The sequence below is a fragment of the Bos indicus x Bos taurus genome, chromosome 5, assembly GCF_003369695.1.
Source record: "Bos indicus x Bos taurus breed Angus x Brahman F1 hybrid chromosome 5, Bos_hybrid_MaternalHap_v2.0, whole genome shotgun sequence".
Lineage (NCBI taxonomy): Eukaryota > Metazoa > Chordata > Mammalia > Artiodactyla > Bovidae > Bos > Bos indicus x Bos taurus.
This window is the reverse complement of record NC_040080.1, coordinates 21,254,761-21,271,688: the sequence shown is the minus strand read 5'-3', so window position 1 is coordinate 21,271,688 and position 16,928 is coordinate 21,254,761. Positions and strand designations below refer to the sequence as shown.

Below are 16,928 nucleotides of genomic sequence, written 5' to 3'. Positions count from 1 at the left end.
CTGAATAACTTTCACTTTCACTTCCATACACTATTTATGGACACTCAGGCTATTTCCATACCTTGGCTACTATGAACAATATTGTAATTAATATGGGGTGTGTGTATCTTTTTGAATTAGCATTTTTTTCTTCAGAAAAATACCCTGGAGGGGAATTGCTGGATCATATGGTAATTCTATTTTTATTTTTTGAGGAAACTCCATACTATTCTCCATAGTATTTGTACTAGTTTACATTCCCATCAACCATGTAGAAGGGTTTCCTTTTTTGCACACTCCCTCCTTATTGATTCTCTGCCTAGATGATCTGTCCATTGATGTAAGCAGAGTGTTAAAGTTCTCCTATTATTGTTGATGATCATTACCCTAAACTGTTGGGTATATGTTGCTTATCTCCATTTAGTTTTGTTCTTTTTCTGGTGTTTTATTTTGTTTCTTTATTTGGAGTGTATTCCTCTGTAACCTCATTTTGTCTAATTCTCTGTGTTTATTTATATAAACTAACACAGCATTTGTGTGTTAGTCACTTAGTCATGTCCAACTCTTTTTGACCCCATGGACTGTAGCCAGCCAGGTTCCTCTGTCCATGGAATTCTACAGGCAAGAATATTACAGTGGGTAGCCCTTCTATTCTCCAGGGGATCTTCGCAACCCAGGAGTTGAACCTGGGTCTTCTGCATTGCAGACTGATTCTTTACCATCTGAGCCACCAGGGAAGCTGTGAAAGTGAAGTAAAAGTCGCTCAGTTAGTGTCCTACTCTTTGTGACCCTGTGGACTATACAGTCCATGGAATTCTTCAGGCCAGAATATGGAATGGGTAGCCTTTCCCTTCTCCAGGGGATCTTCCCAACCCAGGGACTGAACCCAGGTCTCCCGCATTACAGGCAGATTCTTTACCAGCTGAGATACCAGGGAAGCCCAAGAATACTGAAGTGGGTAGCCTATCCATTCTCCAGTGGATCTTCCCAACCCAGAAATCAAACCAGGGTCTCCTGCCTTGCAGGCCTATTCTTTACCAGCTGAGCTACCAGGGAAGCCCTACTGACCTTCACTCATCTTTCCAGTGGTTCAGGAACCCTACGCTTGGGAGCCTAGTGTGGGACTCGGAGCCCCACTACTTGGCAAGAACTTCTGTAATAGTTCCTATCCTCCAGTTTGTGGGGTACCCAGCTGCAGGCGTGGGTCTTGACTTCTCCTACTCTGCTTCTCCTACTCATCGTCCTTCTTATAGGTGTAGTTGTCAAAAACCTTTCCTGCTCTTCCTCAGGTCTTTTATCTATAGTTGCTCTGTAAATAGTTGTAATTTTGGTGTCCTGGTGATAGGAGGTGAGTTCAGGTTCTTTTACTCCACCCTCCGGGCCTCACCACCTCAATAAAAGCAGTTCCTGGTTTGTTTGGTGTTTTTTTGGCCATACCATGCAACATGTGGGATCTTCAGTCCCCAACCAGGAGTCAAACCCGTCCCCACGTACACTGTAAGTGTGGGATCTTAGCCACAAAATTGCTACAGAAATCCCTCAATAAAGCCAATTCTTAGCAACTGAGTGATCATAGCAACTTGAAGACAGTGACTGAATGTTTTATACCTACAGTTTTATACTTTTATGGACTAAATTACTGGTAAGAATGATAAATGAGAAGAAATCCTGCTTTAAGTTTTTTCTTATACAGCTGTTAACATTTTACACCTTCAGTCATAGTAAACTACCCTATTTTCACACACATAACAGTGTGTATATACATAATATGTATTTTGTCAGTTAACAAAATATGTAGAAATACGGTGCTGTTTTCAGAGCATTGATCTAAATTACAGTTATTGTATGTATGTAATTCTGGGTTACGTTAGAATTCTACTAAGAAATTGTAGGGGATGCTAAAGTTTGAGGGAAAAAAGTGCTTCAAAGGTCAGTTGTTGTTGTTTAGCTGCTCATTTGTATCCAACTCTGAGATCCCATGGACTATAGCCCACCAAGCTCCTCTGTCCATGGGGTCTGGTATGAATACTGGAGCAAATTGCCATTTCCTTCTGCAGGGAATCTTCCTGACCCAGGGATCGAATCCGTGTCTCCTGCTTGGTAGGTGGATTCTTTACACTGAACCACATACACTGTGGCCATAGAAAAATCTCAATAATACATATATAATACTCATATTTGAAGTCTGTTAGCTTCCTGGAGAAAACTTCAAAATTATTAGGTTTCACCAGAGCATCAGTTTTGAATGATTTAACCAAATGGCCTGTCTTGTTGGGTACACATGGGCTGTTGTGTTGAACAACTCTGGGAGACACCATAGATGTTATATTCATATTATGCTGTCACCTGAATGATGAAAAATATTTGCCAAAGATGATAATTTGGAGTTTAGAGAAGATGACCCTAAGCAATTTCTTTTTTTTTTTTCTGATAGTAATCAGATTTCAAGACCCATTGTAGACCAAACTACCCTGAGTTTGTGTCCTTAGGATCCGCTTCTCCAAAGTCGCTTTTAAGTTGGATGGGGTTGGCTTAGCCCAGACAGAGCAAGTGTCCACTGCCCCTTGCTTAAGTGCTGTGTGATGCCCCACCAGCCAGAGCCCAAAGTCAGTGCTGCCTCAGACTAGTTAAAGGCTACAGCAGCGGGAAAGGGCTTGTTTATCTGAGTAGAAGTGACAGGCTAGGCTTGTGGTTCAAGGAAGGGGGCGGGGAGCTAAGGGAATGCTGAAAATCTGTCTTGACTGCCTTGCTTTCCATCAGATTTATAAGCAAACACCACAGATCCAACCAGTCTGGTTTGAAGCTGCTCTGCTACCTCCGTGGTCTTTCCCCATGGGTCCCAATTCCTGACCCCTTTAGTGTTCTTTGGGGCTCACCTCTTAGTACGAATCAAAATGAGTTTTGGTGGAGGAATAAATAAGCAGAATATTCACTGGAACATACTTAAAGCCCTGCAGTGCCAGCAATGAAAATACAACTGGAATGTAAAGTCTCTTCAACCTCAGAAATGTATGCGGTAGATTTTCTGAGGTTAATTCAGACACATATACAACCCAAAGGCATGACAGGCAGAAGAAACTATGAAACTGTAGGCACATGGTGAATTCTAACAACTGTGCTCATCTTCCTTATCCTCATCCGTACAAAACTGGATAAAAAGAGAACCAATACCCAGTCAGCCTTTTGAAGGGTGGAAAATTATAATGAAAGAGGACCAGATGGACATTCAAGGCACACAAGGCTAGTCTTAGCTCAAGTGCTAATTAGTTATTGGAAAAAACCTGAACCCTGCGCCTGTTTCCTCATCAGCTAGTTACGGAGGCTGCTGCTGCTGCTGCTAAGTCGCTTCAGTCGTGTCCAACTCTGTGCGACCCCATAGACAGCCTCCCACAAGGCTCCTCCGTCCCTGGGATTCTCCAGGCAAGAACACTGGAGTGGGTGTTACGGAGGCTAGGTTTGTTTAATTGCTTTCAAAAGGCTCTTCTGATTGTACGTGTTTAGAATTCATTTGTGGAATTCATGTTGCATCTCATAAGAATAAGAAATGGAATAAGAAATGGAATGCAGGGTTGCTCTTTTTAGAGTTTCTTTAGCAGGGAGGTGTGTCTGAAGTGGCCCAGGAGACACAGTGCTGGTTTCTTCAATTACAGTGTGGGAACAGAATGATTTTTTGACACTGAGAATTTAACTTGGCATGTTTGCATCCCTTCTTTTATTTTTATTAATTAATTTTTATTGCAGTAGAATTGCTTCACACTTTTGTTAGCTTCTACTGCATAGCAAGATGAATCAGCCGTACATAAACCTATATTCCTTCTTGAGGCCCAAATAGTTCCCTTATCACTAAATGACCTCAAAGTCTCACCCTGTTTTTCTTGTCCTCACCCATGTTCATTAAGAGTAATAATGGATTCATGATCAGAAAGTCCCACATCCGATCAGATCTCTGATTTATTTTCTGACCCTAGATGAGTCACCTTTGTACTTAGACCTTATTTTCCACATGCACTATGAAGTTGTTAAAATGGTCATAGGTTGTCCTGAAGTGGCTTTCTTTCCTAAGACTGAAGATAACTTTGAAGAACACTCCAAGTTTTCAGGATTGGAAAAAAATGCAGATAAATGAAATGTGATTTTATCATTATCTGTAAAGCACCTCCTCTTCACCACCAGTACCTTGGTCTTTCTAGATCTCATCTTGGGCTGCTATTTTTTTCTTTTTTTAAAAAAATATTTTTAATTGGAGGATCATTGCTTTACAATGTTTTGTTGGTTTCTGCCGTACAACAACATGAATCAGCCATAAGTATACATATATCCTCTCATTCTTGAACCCCCTCCCATCCATCCCTTTGAGTTGCTATCAAAATTATTTTTAATTGACTGACTTAACATGGGCTGGGAAATAGAGGCAAGCTGATTTAAAGGTATGAGCTTAGATTATCTACAAACAGAAGAGCAGTAAAGCTTTGATAGTATCAGCAGGCCACGGGTTGTGGGTTTATATAAATTCAGATAGTGTGTGAGATAAATCCTTCAGACAAAGTTCACTGAACCCTGGGAGAGGACTCTGAGTTGTATGGTTTCACAGTGATATTAGGTGCTGCACCTTTTGATTTTTATTTCAACATTAACTAAATAAATTTTGGGTGTCTGGGGAGCAGTGATTTCTGTAGGTAAGGTATATAAAAACTTGCAGGATCTTAGTTCCCCCTGACCAGGGATTGAACCTCAGCCGTTGGCAGTGAAAGCACTGAGTCCTAACCACTGAACCTCCAGGGAAGTCCCCAGAATTAATTATTTTAAAATGTACTACAAAGCTGCAGTGATTAAGGCCATGCACTATAGGCATAAGGAGAATCTGGACTTTAGACCCTAGGATCCCTGTTTTCAGGCCTCCAGCCTCAGGTTGAATTATAGTCCCAGATTTCCTGACCTTCCAACTTGCAGATGGCAGACTGTGGGGCTTCTCAGCCTCCATAGCCTTGCAAGCCAATTCCTATAATAAATTTCCATATATATATATATATATATCCTATTATATATAGGATAAATTTCCATATATATATATATATCTCCTATTGGTTGTTTCTCCAGAGAACCCTCATTAATACAATGGATGAAACTTGGAAACTTGCTAAAGCCAAACACAGAAGGTCACAGATTATATGATTCAATTTATATGAGATATCCAAAACAGACAAATCCATAAAGATGAGAGATAGATTAGTGATTGCTCAGGAGCTTGTGGTGGGGAGGTGGGCACTGGGAAGTGGCTGCTCTTGGTACAGGTTTTTATCTATTTATTTATTTATTTTTGGCTGCACTGGGTCTTCATTGCTACATGGGCTTTTCTCTAGTTGTGGCAATCGGGGGGCTTCGGGCTTCTAACTGCGGTGACTTCTCTTGTGGAGCACCGGCTCTAGGGTGCTCCAGCTTCAGTAGTTAGAGTGCGTAGGCTCAGTAGTTGCGGCTCCCAGGCTCTACAGCACAGGCTCAATAGTTGTAGTGTGTGGGCTTAGTTGTTCCTCTGCACGTGGGATCTTCCTGGACCAGGAATCAAACTGGTGTCTCCTGCATTGGCAGGCAGATTCTTTACCACTGTGCCACCAGGGAAGCCTCTAGGACAGGGTTTTTTTTTTAAAGGATGTGATGAAAATAGTCTAAAACTAGATAGCAGTGATGGTTGTACAACTTTGTGAATATACAAAAAAACCCACTAAATTGTACACATTAAAAGGGTGCATTTTATGCTTTGTAAACTTTATTTCCCAAAAAACCCACAAAAGCAATATTAAAGGCAATTTTAATTTTTTTTTAAATTATTTTTGAGAATCTGTTAGGGGCGCAGCGTACCATGTAATGTAAAAGCACTGATTCTAAAACCACACAACCTGGGCTGAAGTTCCAAATCCCTGCTTACTAGCTGTGTGATCTAGAGCAAGTTACTGAACTTATCTGTGACACAGTTCCTTCATCTATATGTAGAGTGTTTAGAACAGTGCCTGACAGGTGGTGAGCAATGTGTAAGTGTTTGTCGTTTTAACTATATGCCATAAAACGTACCAGGCAGTGGTGGGAAGCAGAAACCAGTGTCAAGAAAGCTGTGCTGATTTGTATCAGTTAAGGGTGGAGTCCAAAGTGGATTGCTTCACTTGGTTTATTGTCTGAACTCCGCTCTATGCTCACTCAGGGAAAGAGCCTGGGCTTATCCGGAAAGGAGGGAGATAATGTGGAATGCCTAAACTGAATCCTCTTACCTGGGTTCTGGAAAAAGGTCCAAAAATACATTGTGTGCTCAGTCATGTCTGACTCTTTGCTACCCCATGGACTGTAGCCCACTACAAAATTCCTCGTCTGTGGAATTTTCCAAGCAAGACTACTGGAGTGGGTTGCCATTTCCTCCTCCAGGGGATCTTCCTGACCCAGGGATCGAACCCAGGTCTCCCACATTGCAGGCAGATTCTTTACCACAGTGCCGCCTGGGAAGCTCAAATGGAGGAAACCAGAGCAAGGGATGGTGAACAGTACTTAATGTATTTTTGTTGTTCAGTTAAATAAATGTTAGGCAAAAATTCCGAGGGTTTTCCTCTTGAGCGTAGACACAAACCTCATGATTTTTGTTCTCTTATCCTGTCTTTGTTTTAATCTTTTTTGCTCTTTTTAAAAATATTTATTTTTATATATTTATTTGCCTGCATCAGGTTATAGTCGAGGCATGCAGGATTTTTAGTTGTGGCATGTGGGCTCAAACCTGGGCCCCCTACATTCGGAGCTTGGAGTCTTAGCCACTGGACCACCAGGGAAGTCCCATCTTTTGCTCTTTCATTTCAAAAATCAAGATCAAGCAAAATAAGATCAAGTAAAGTTCATGTCACTGCCACATTTTTATTCCCAGGATGCATCAACAACCCAGGAGGGTAGCAGGTATTTCAAGAAATATTTGCATCACTTTGCTTTAAACTGCTTTCTGCATCTTTGTGAAGGTACACTTAAATTTCTTGATTTTCCTATGGATCTCAATTTACTTACAGCAAATAGAGATTCTAATAGAAGGACTGGTTTACATAGCCATTTTGAGGGAAAGATGCACGAGTACCTGCTTGGTTGTGTCCAACTCTGCGACTACAAGGACTGTAGCCCACCAGGCCCTTCTGTCCATGGACTCCTCCAGGCAAAATACTGGAATGAACTTCCTATGCCAGGGGATCTTCCTGACCTAGGGATCAAACCATGGTCTCTTACGGCCCCTGCATTGCCCCAGGCAGAATTTTCACCACCATGCCATCTGAGAAGCCCCAGTGATATATGAAAGGAGAAAAAGTATGACTAGTAAATGATGGGGCAGTGAGCAGAATTGTCTTGAAGTTCTCTGAAATATATAGACAGGGCTTAACAGATTCCCAGTTCTTACTATAGAAAAGCTTTACCTGTGGGAAGCCAGGATTCTTCAAAAGAGATGGCAGTGGGCATGTGTGTATGTGTGTATATATGTGTATGTGTATGTATGCGTGTGTACATGTGTGTATATATGAGTTTGTATATGTATGTGTGTGTATATATGTGTATGTATGTGTATATGTCTGTGCATGTGTGTATATGTATATGTGTGTGTGTGTGTTTGGAGCAGAATAATTCTACCTTGGGTTTCTGAAATCCTTTTATTCTAAAACTTTAAAAGTCCTTTCACATGTTTTATCTCATTTATCAGAATGTCTCTGATTAGATACTGCAAGGATAATGATAATCCATGATGTTATAGATTAGGAATTAAAACACAGGGAAGTGATAAAATTTGGTCAAAGAGAGAGACAGCAAGAGAGAGAGAGAGGATAATAAACATAGCAGCCAATCTAGAACTTTATTATTAAATTAGAGCCTGGTGGATTTCCTCTGTATTAAATAAGAAAGGTTTTTGATTATTATTATTAAATAATCAATGCAAAGAAACAGAGGAAAACAACAGAATGGGAAAGACTAGAGATCTCTTCAAGAAAATTAGAGATACCAAGGGAATATTTCATGCAAAGATGGGCTCGATAAAGGACAGAAATGGTATGGACCTAACAGAAGCAGAAGATATTAAGAAGAGGTGGCAAGAATACACAGAAGAACTGTACAAAAAAGATCTTCACGACCAAGATAATCACGATGGTGTGATCACTCATCTAGAGCCAGACATCCTGGAATTTGAAGTCAAGTGGGCCTTAGAAAGCATCACTACGAACAAAGCTAATGGAGGTGATGGAATTCCAGTTGAGCTATTTCAAATCCTGAAAGATGATGCTGTGAAAGTGCTGCACTCAATATGCCAGCAAATTTGGAAAACTCAGCAGTGGACACAGGAAAAAGTCAGTTTTCATTCCAATCGCAAAGAAAGGCAATGCCAAAGAATGCTCAAACTACCACACAATTGCACTCATCTCACACGCTAGTAAAGTAATGCTCAAAATTCTCCAAGCCAGGCTTCAGCAGTACATGAACCATGAACTTCCAGATGTTCAAGGTGGTTTTAGAAAAGGCAGAGGAACCAGAGATCAAATTGCCAACATCCGCTGGATCATGGAAAAATCAAGAGAGTTCCAGAAAAACATCTATTTCTGCTGTATTGACTATGCCAAAGCCTTTGACTGTGTGGCTCACAATAAACTGTGAAAATTCTTCAAGGGATGGGAATACCAGACCACTTGACCTGCCTCCTGAGAAACCTATATGCAGGTCAGGAAGCAAGAGTTAGAACTGGACATGGAACAACAGACTGGTTCCAAATAGGAAAGGGAGTACGTCAAGGCTGTATATTGTCACCCTGTTTATTTAACTTCTATGCAGAGTACATCATGAGAAACTCTGGGCTGGAAGAAGCACAAGCTGGAATCAAGATTGCCAGGAGAAATATAAAAAACCTCAGATATGTAGATGACACCACCCTTATGGCAGAAAGTGAAGAGGAACTCAAAAGCCTCTTGATGAAAGTGAAAGTGGAGAGTGAAAAAGTTGGCTTAAAGCTCAACATTCAGAAAAGGAAGATCATGGCATCTTGTCCCATCACTTCATGGGAAATAGATGGGGAAATAGTGTCAGACTTTATTTTTCTGGGCTCCAAAATCACTGCAGATGGTGACTGCAGCCATGAAATTAAAAGACGCTTACTCCTTGGAAGGAAAGTTATGACCAACCTAGATAATATATTCAAAAGCAGAGGCATTACTTTGCCAAACAAGGTCGCTCTAGTCAAGGCTATGGTTTTTCCAGTGGTCATGTATGGATGTGAGAGTTGTACTGTGAAGAAAGCTGAGTGCTGAAGAATTGATGCTTTTGAACTGTGATGTTGGAGAAGACTCTTGAGAGTCTCTTGTACTGCAAGGAGATCCAATCAGTCCATTCTAAAAGAGATCAGTCCTGGGAGGCCTCAGATCAGATCAGTCGCTCAGTCGTGTCCGACTCTTTGCGACCCCATGAATCCCAGCATGCCAGGCCTCCCTGTCCATCACCAACTCCCGCGGTTCACTCAGACTCACGTCCATCAAGTCAGTGATGCCATCCAGCCATTTCGTCCTCTGTCGTCCCCTTCTCCTGCCCCCAATCCCTCCCAGCATCAGAGTCTTTTCCAATGAGTCAACTCTTCACATGAGGTGGCCAAAGTACTGGAGTTTCAGCTTCAGCATCATTCCTTCCAAAGAAATCCCGGGGCTGATCTCCTTCAGAATTGACTGGTTGGATCTCCTTGCAGTCCAAGGGAATCTCAAGAGTCTTCTCCAACACCGCAGTTCAAAAGCATCAATTCTTTGGCGCTCAGCCTTCTTCACAGTCCAACTCTCATATCCATACATGACCACAGGAAAAACCATAGCCTTGACTAGACGAACCTTTGTTGGCAAAGTAATGTCTCTGCTTTTGAACATGCTATCTAGGTTGGTCATAACTTGCCTTCCAAGGAGTAAGCATCTTTTAATTTCATGGCTGCAGTCACCATCTGCAGTGATTTTGGAGCCCCCCAAAATAAAGTCTGACACTGTTTCCACTGTTTCCCCATCTATTTCCCATGAAGTGGTGGGACCGGATGCCATGATCTTCGTTTTCTGAATGTTAAGCTTTAAGCCAACTTTTTCACTCTCCACTTTCACTTTCATCAAGAGGCTTTTGAGTTCCTCTTCACTTTCTGCCATAAGGGTGGTGTCATCTGCATATCTGAGGTTATTGATATTTCTCCCGGCAATCTTGATTCCAGTTTGTGTTTCTTCCAGTCCAGCGTTTCTCATGATGTACTCTGCATAGAAGTTAAATAAGCAGGGTGACAATATACAGCCTTGACGTACTCCTTTTCCTATTTGGAACCAGTCTGTTGTTCCATGTCCAGTTCTAACTGTTGCTTCCTGACCCGCATACAAATTTCTCAAGAGGCAGATCAGGGAGGCCTGGTGTGCTGCAATTCAATGGGTTGCAAAGAGTCAGACATGACTGAGCGACTGAACTGAACTGAAATAAGAAAGGAAGGTGATGAGGGTTTAAGGCAAAGTTCCTGAAATTGGCTCCATGTTGGAATTAACTTTTGGAGCTTTAACAGATCCTAGGACTCGGCTCCCATTCCCAAGACTGTTTCTTGATTCTGACTTAATTGATGCATCATCTTGGGCTTTGAAACTTTTACAAAGTTTCTTTGACCTCACTGGTTTTATTTATTTTTATTTTTTTTAATTATTATTATTTTATTTATTTATTTATGTTTACTTTACAATATTGTATTGGTTTTGCCATACATCAACATGCATCCGCCACAGGTGTACATGTGTTCCCCATCCTGAACCCCCATCCCACCTCCCTCCCTATACCATCCCTCTGGTTCATCCCAGCACACCAGCCCCAAGGTTCCTGTATCCTGCATTGAACCTGGACTGGTGATTCATTTCTTATATGATATTATACATGTTTTAATGCCATTCTCCCAAATCATACCCCACCCCAACTCTCCCACAGAGTCCAAAAGACTGTTCTATACATCTGTGTCTCTTTTGCTGTCTCGCATACAGGGTTATCGTTACCATCTTTCTAAATTCCGTATATATGCGTTGCTGCTGCTACTGCTGCTGAGTCACTTCAGTCGTGTCCAACTCTGTGCGACCCCATAGACGGCAGCCCACCAGGCTCCCCTGCCCCTGGGATTCTCCAGGCAAGAACACTGGAGTGGGTTGCCATTTCCTTCTCCAATGCATGAAAGTGAAAGTGAAGTCGCTCAGTCATGCCTGACTCTTAGCGACCCCATGGACTGCAGCCTACCAGGTTACTCCATCCATGGGATTTTCCAGGCAAGAGTACTGGAATGGGGTGCCATTGCCTTCTCCTAATATATGTGTTAGTATGCTGTATTGGCGTTTTTCTTTTTGGCTTACTTCACTCTGTATAATAGGCTCCAGTTTCATCCACCTCATTAGAACTGATTCAAATGTATTCTTTTAATGGCTGAGTAATACTCCATTGTGTATTTGTACTACAGCTTTCTTATCCATTAATCTGCTGATGGAGACCTCACTGGTTTTAAATTTGGGGGGTTAGAGTGTAGAAAAGGAAATCTGAAATCTGTTTTATTTACTTTTATTCTGAGTATATGATATATAAATTTAAAACCATGAAGTAATTTATAAAAGAGAGCAGGAGAGTTGAAAATTTAACATTTATAAAAACCAGGTACTTCTCAGAAGGAAGGTGAGAAAATTATAGTAGAAGCCTAGGTAATATTTACTGTAAGGATATTTTTAATTTATTTGGCTGTGTCAGGTCTCTGGTGCAGCATGTGAACTCTTAGCTGTGGCATGTGGATCTAGTTCCTTGACTAGAGACTGAACCCAGACACCCTGCATTGGAAGTGCAGAGTCTCAGCCACTGGACCACCAGGGAAGTCCCTTCTGCAAACCAGGGAAGCCCATATTAAATTTAAATTTCAGGAAGCAATTTTCTTATTCCCTTGATCCATAGACATTTAAGTATTCTAATTGTGGTATTATGTCATTATAGTAATACTGCCTATGATGAAAATCTTATCCAAAAGGAGAAATCATTTGTAGATATCATAATTTGAAGAATAATAGTAGTAATTATTATGGGAGTATTTTATTTCTATAATTATTATAGGCATAATTAGTAGTAACTATTATTTGTTATGTGCTAGGTATTGTTCTAAGTATCATTTAATTCTTACAGTGACTAGTGGAGATAGATAATACTATAAACTCAGTTTAACAGATGAAAAAAATGAGATTGCTCAAGAGAACACAGCTCATTAATGGCAGAAACGGGTATATTGGAGTTCTCCTGGTGGCTCAACAGTGAAGAATACTCCTGCCAATGCAGGAGACAGGGGTTCGATCCCTGGGTTGGGAAGATCCCCTGGAGTATGGACTGGCAACCCATTCCAGTATTCCTGCCTGAGAAATCCCACAGACAGAGGAGTCTGGTGGGCTACAGTTCATGGAGTTGCAGAGTCAGACATGACTGAGCAATTAACGAACAACAATATGGGTATATTGGGTTTCAAAATTCATTGGGCTATACTTCTGAGACTTGTCATAAAAATACTGAAAGGTAGCCAAAGCCTAGGGGTACGCCTTTTGGGTCTTTATTGTGGACGATATAAATGACTTCAAGCAAAGACACATCTGTAAACAAAGCACCTTTCTCATGCATGTAAGTTCAGAGCGGGAAGCACAGCTGAGGTGGGGCCACTGTGGGGCTGCACTGAGGCTATATTAAGATAACAAGCCAGTAGAGTTGTTCACTGCTATTTAATAAAATACACACCTACGGACTTTCATCATCCACACCCACATTCATGAACACACACAGTGGTTCTGCATTTTTTGCTCACTGAATTTATTTTCCAACTATCCTCCATTATCCTGCCAAGAAAGGTCTGTCTAGTCAAAACTATGTTTTTTCCAGTAGTCATGTATGGATGTGAGAGTTGGACTATAAAGAAAACTGAGCGCTGAAGAATTGATGCTTTTGAACTGTGATGTTGAACAAGACTCTTGAGAGTCCCTTGGACTGCAAGGAGATCCAACCAGTCCATCCTAAAGAAAATCAATCCTGAATGTTCATTGGAAGGACTGATGCTGAAGCTGAAACTCCAATAATTTGGCCACCTGATGTGAAAAATTGACTCATTGGAAGACACTGATGCTGGGACAGATTGAAGGCAGGAGGAGAAGGGGATGACAGAGGAAGAGATGGTTGGATGGCATCACTGACTCAATGGAGATGAGTTTGAGTAAACTCCGGAAGTTGGTGATGGACCGGGAGGCCTGGTGTGCTGTGGACCATGGGGTTGCAAAAAGTCGGACACGACTAAGCTAAATGTAGGAGACCTGAGTTTGATTCCTGGGTTGGGAAGATCCCTGGTTTGGGAAGATCCCCTGGAGAAGGAAAGAGCAATACTAAGGAAGTCATTCGGCACTTTCATTATATGGTGCCTGTGTTAGAGGAAATGGAATATATCCACATTTATGCCACTGTTTTGAAGGAAAGCCACACTGTCTTGAGATCATCCTGATGGGGCAGTAGAAATTAGAGTTAGAGACTGTCAGGTAGAATGTGTTATTTAGGAACACTGAGTTGAAACCTTTGGTCTGAAAAGTAATTATGTCTACATAATTATATAAAAGTAATTATGTATCCAAAAGTAATTATGTATACAAAGTAAACACACAGAGGAAGGTGTAACTATTACATTACCTTTTTTTTTTTTTTTTTTAACTTTAGAAGCTTTATTACTTGCCTTTTTAGCATCAGGTTTTGTTTGTTTTTTTTTTAATTTTAATTGGAGGAGAATTACTTTACAGTATTGTGGTGGTTTTTGCCATAATATTTACTGGAGTATAGTTGCTTTACAATGTGTTATTTTCTGCTGCACAGCCAAGTGAATCAGCTAGAGGTATACATATATCCCCCCTTTTTTTGGATTGTCTTCCCATTTAGGTCACCACAGAGCACTGAGTAGAGTTCCCTGTGCTGTATAATAAGTTAATGTTAGTTGTATATTTTATACATAATGGTTTATAGAAGTCAGTCTCAATTTCCCAATTTCATCCCAGCCCTTCCCCCCGACCCCAACCCGGTGTCTGTTTGTTCTCTATGTCCATGTCTCTATTTCTGCTTTGCAGATATGTTCATCTGTACTATTTTTCTAGATTCCACATATATGCTTTAATAAACAATGCATTTTTCTCTTTCTGACTTGGCTTTGTGTGACGGTCTCTAGGTCCATATTAGTCTCTTCAAATGGCACAGTTTGTTCCTTTGAAGAACATTTTCACATTCTCATTAATTCTTACTAGAATCCTCTGAGGTAAGTGCTCATGATAATCTCAGATTAAAGATTAGAAAACCAAGACGTTAGAAGATTGAGATAAATCTATCCTGCGTCCCTGACCTTGGTCCCTGTGTTCCTTCTACTTGCCACAGTTGGATGGAGACGATATATTAACTTTGTTTCCAAAAGTTCCAACTTAGCTTTCTCCCAGGTAGAAAACACAATGCCATCAGCAAGCAATTCGGACTGTGGCCCACTAGGTTCCTCAACCTATGGGATTTCTTAGGCAAGAATACTGGAGTGGGTTGCCATTCCTGTCTCCAGGGGATCTTCCTGACCCAGGGATCAAACTCAAGTCTCCTGCATTAGCAGATGGATTCTTTACCATGGAGCCACCCGGGGAAGCTCTTCTGATTACCCCATAGGAAATTACAGGCAGAGGTAGTGACAGGAATGAAAACTGGTGGGTCTACCATGATGTGGGTCGCAAGATGCAGTTGCAAGCGAGACTTCAGAATTAGAGAGTTGAGGGGGAGAGACTAGGTATGTGGACTTAGCTGGCCTGCCCCTTTTCTGGTGTCATTCACTTCCTCCTGCTGTCTGTAATTCTTTACTTCCCGCAGGAGAGAAGCAGGTGTCCTGGCCCCAAAATTAGGATGAGAAGGAATGACAAGGTCAGGTGATAGGCTCAGTGAATCACCTACCAACACAGAACTAGAAATTGAAACCTCTGCCTCTGTAATCATTGCACCAGGGTCAGTGCTGACGCTCCCCATCCAAGCATCTCATCCTCTGTCATTCCCTTCTCCTGCCACCTTCAATCTTTCCCAGCATCAGGGTCTTTTCCAATGAGTCAGTTCTTTGCATCAGGTGGCCGAAGTATTGGAGTTTCAGCTTCAGCATCAGTCCTTCCAATGAATATTCAGGACTGATTTCCTTTAGGATAGACTGGTTGGATTTCCTTGCACAATGAGACAGTGATGTTTTCCCACAGGTGCCTATTTCATCTTGCCAGGCCTTTATTATTGTTTCCCTGAAATTCCCTTCTATATCCTTAGGAGGACACACCCTGTGTGACACAGCATTTAGGTTACAACGCAGCTGAGCTGACTCCCTGATTGTGCCTGCCTGGGTCTGGGACTCATTTATTAGAGAATGAGAAACTGTACGTGTGTGTGTGTGTGTGTGTGTGTGTTCCTGCAATCTTTTGCAGACTGCATTTTTTTCTGCCTTTTTCTCTGCAGAGGGCTGTGGGCTAGAAAGACAGGACAACAAAACAGATCTCCTTGCTTAGGAGGGGGAAACTGCCAAAAGATGTTTAAAGTTCCATGTGAACTAAAAAAAAAGATACACAACTTGAGAGCTTTGAGTTAAGTTTTATTGGGGCAAAATGAGGACTGCAGCCTGGGAGGCAGCATCTCAGATAGCTCTGAGAGACTGCTCCAAAGCGGCAGTGGGAGAAAGTAAATATATAAGGTTTTGGTGAAGGGGGAGTTCAATACCATGAAGCACTCATTTTACAAAAGGTTTTTTGTTAGTTGTGAGGATCTGATGTCTCCCTGAAGGAATTTAGTGCTTCTCTAGATATGAGGGCTTCCTTTGTGGCTCAGACGGTAAAGCATCTGCCCACAATGTGGGAGACCTGGGTTCAATCCCTGGGTCGGGAAGTTCCCCTGGAGAAGGAAATGGCAACCCACTCCAGTATTCTTGCCTGGAAAATCCCATGGACGGAAGAGCCCGGTAGGCTACAGTCCATGGGGTCACAAAGAGTTGGACATGACTGAGCGACTTCACTTCACTTCACTTCACTTCTAGATATGAGGAGATACAAGGATTGAGATCATAAAATCTGTTCCTAAAAGCATCCAACTATCTAAAGACCTGTCACACCAGATTCCCTGGAGCACAGAGTGCCTCCCTCTACCCTGAACTCCCTCAGGGGTTGTTGAAGGTCAACACTTGGAGCAGCATGGGCTTCAATCTCCATAGAGGCAGATGGCAAATGCCTTTGTTGTTCAGTCGTTGGCAGTGCTCTTGGTAAGTGCCAATTTGTAGTTGACACCCGGAAGCCCCTTTTTTAAAAGAAAAAACCAAGCAGGGTGAACAGCTAAGTGGGGACTGGTCCTTGGAAATGTAGTGTGACTGATAGCGGTGGAAGCCAGGCGTGTGAAACAAGCCTCCAGCAGCAGGTACGGGCTTCTTTGGTGTGTCCATCAGGTAGGAAAAAGTGAACACAGATGGGTCAGAAGCAGCTCTGTGCTGAGAGCAGGCGGTGGTTGTGTGTTCTTGGCTTTTCTTTCTTATCAGTAACCCTTATTCTGTGCTTGGGGTGCAGCATTAAAGAATCTGCCTGCAGTGCAGAAAATGCTGGTTCAACCCCTGGCTTGGGAAGATCCCCTGGAGAAGGCAACTCACTCCAGTGTTCTTGCCTGGGGAATCCCATAGATAGAGGAACCTGGCGGGCTATAGTCCATGGGATCTCAAAGAGCAGGGCATGATTTAGCATCCGAACAACAACAGTAATCCCAGGAAGAGAAAATAGCCAGCATATATTTTAAGATATATTATTTTTGGACTTTTGAGGTTTGCATATAGTAGATGGAGGGTTATGAAATCAGGAATGTCATAAGTAAAATGATAATTATAA

General features: G+C 41.8%; 1 protein-coding gene across 2 annotated transcripts in view; it reads left to right on the top strand.

Annotated features, from left to right (window-relative positions):
- The window catches only part of STYK1 (serine/threonine/tyrosine kinase 1), a 53,219-nt gene that overhangs the window by 8,519 nt on the left and 27,772 nt on the right, over positions 1-16,928 (top strand). The gene's annotated exons all lie outside the window — the stretch shown is intronic.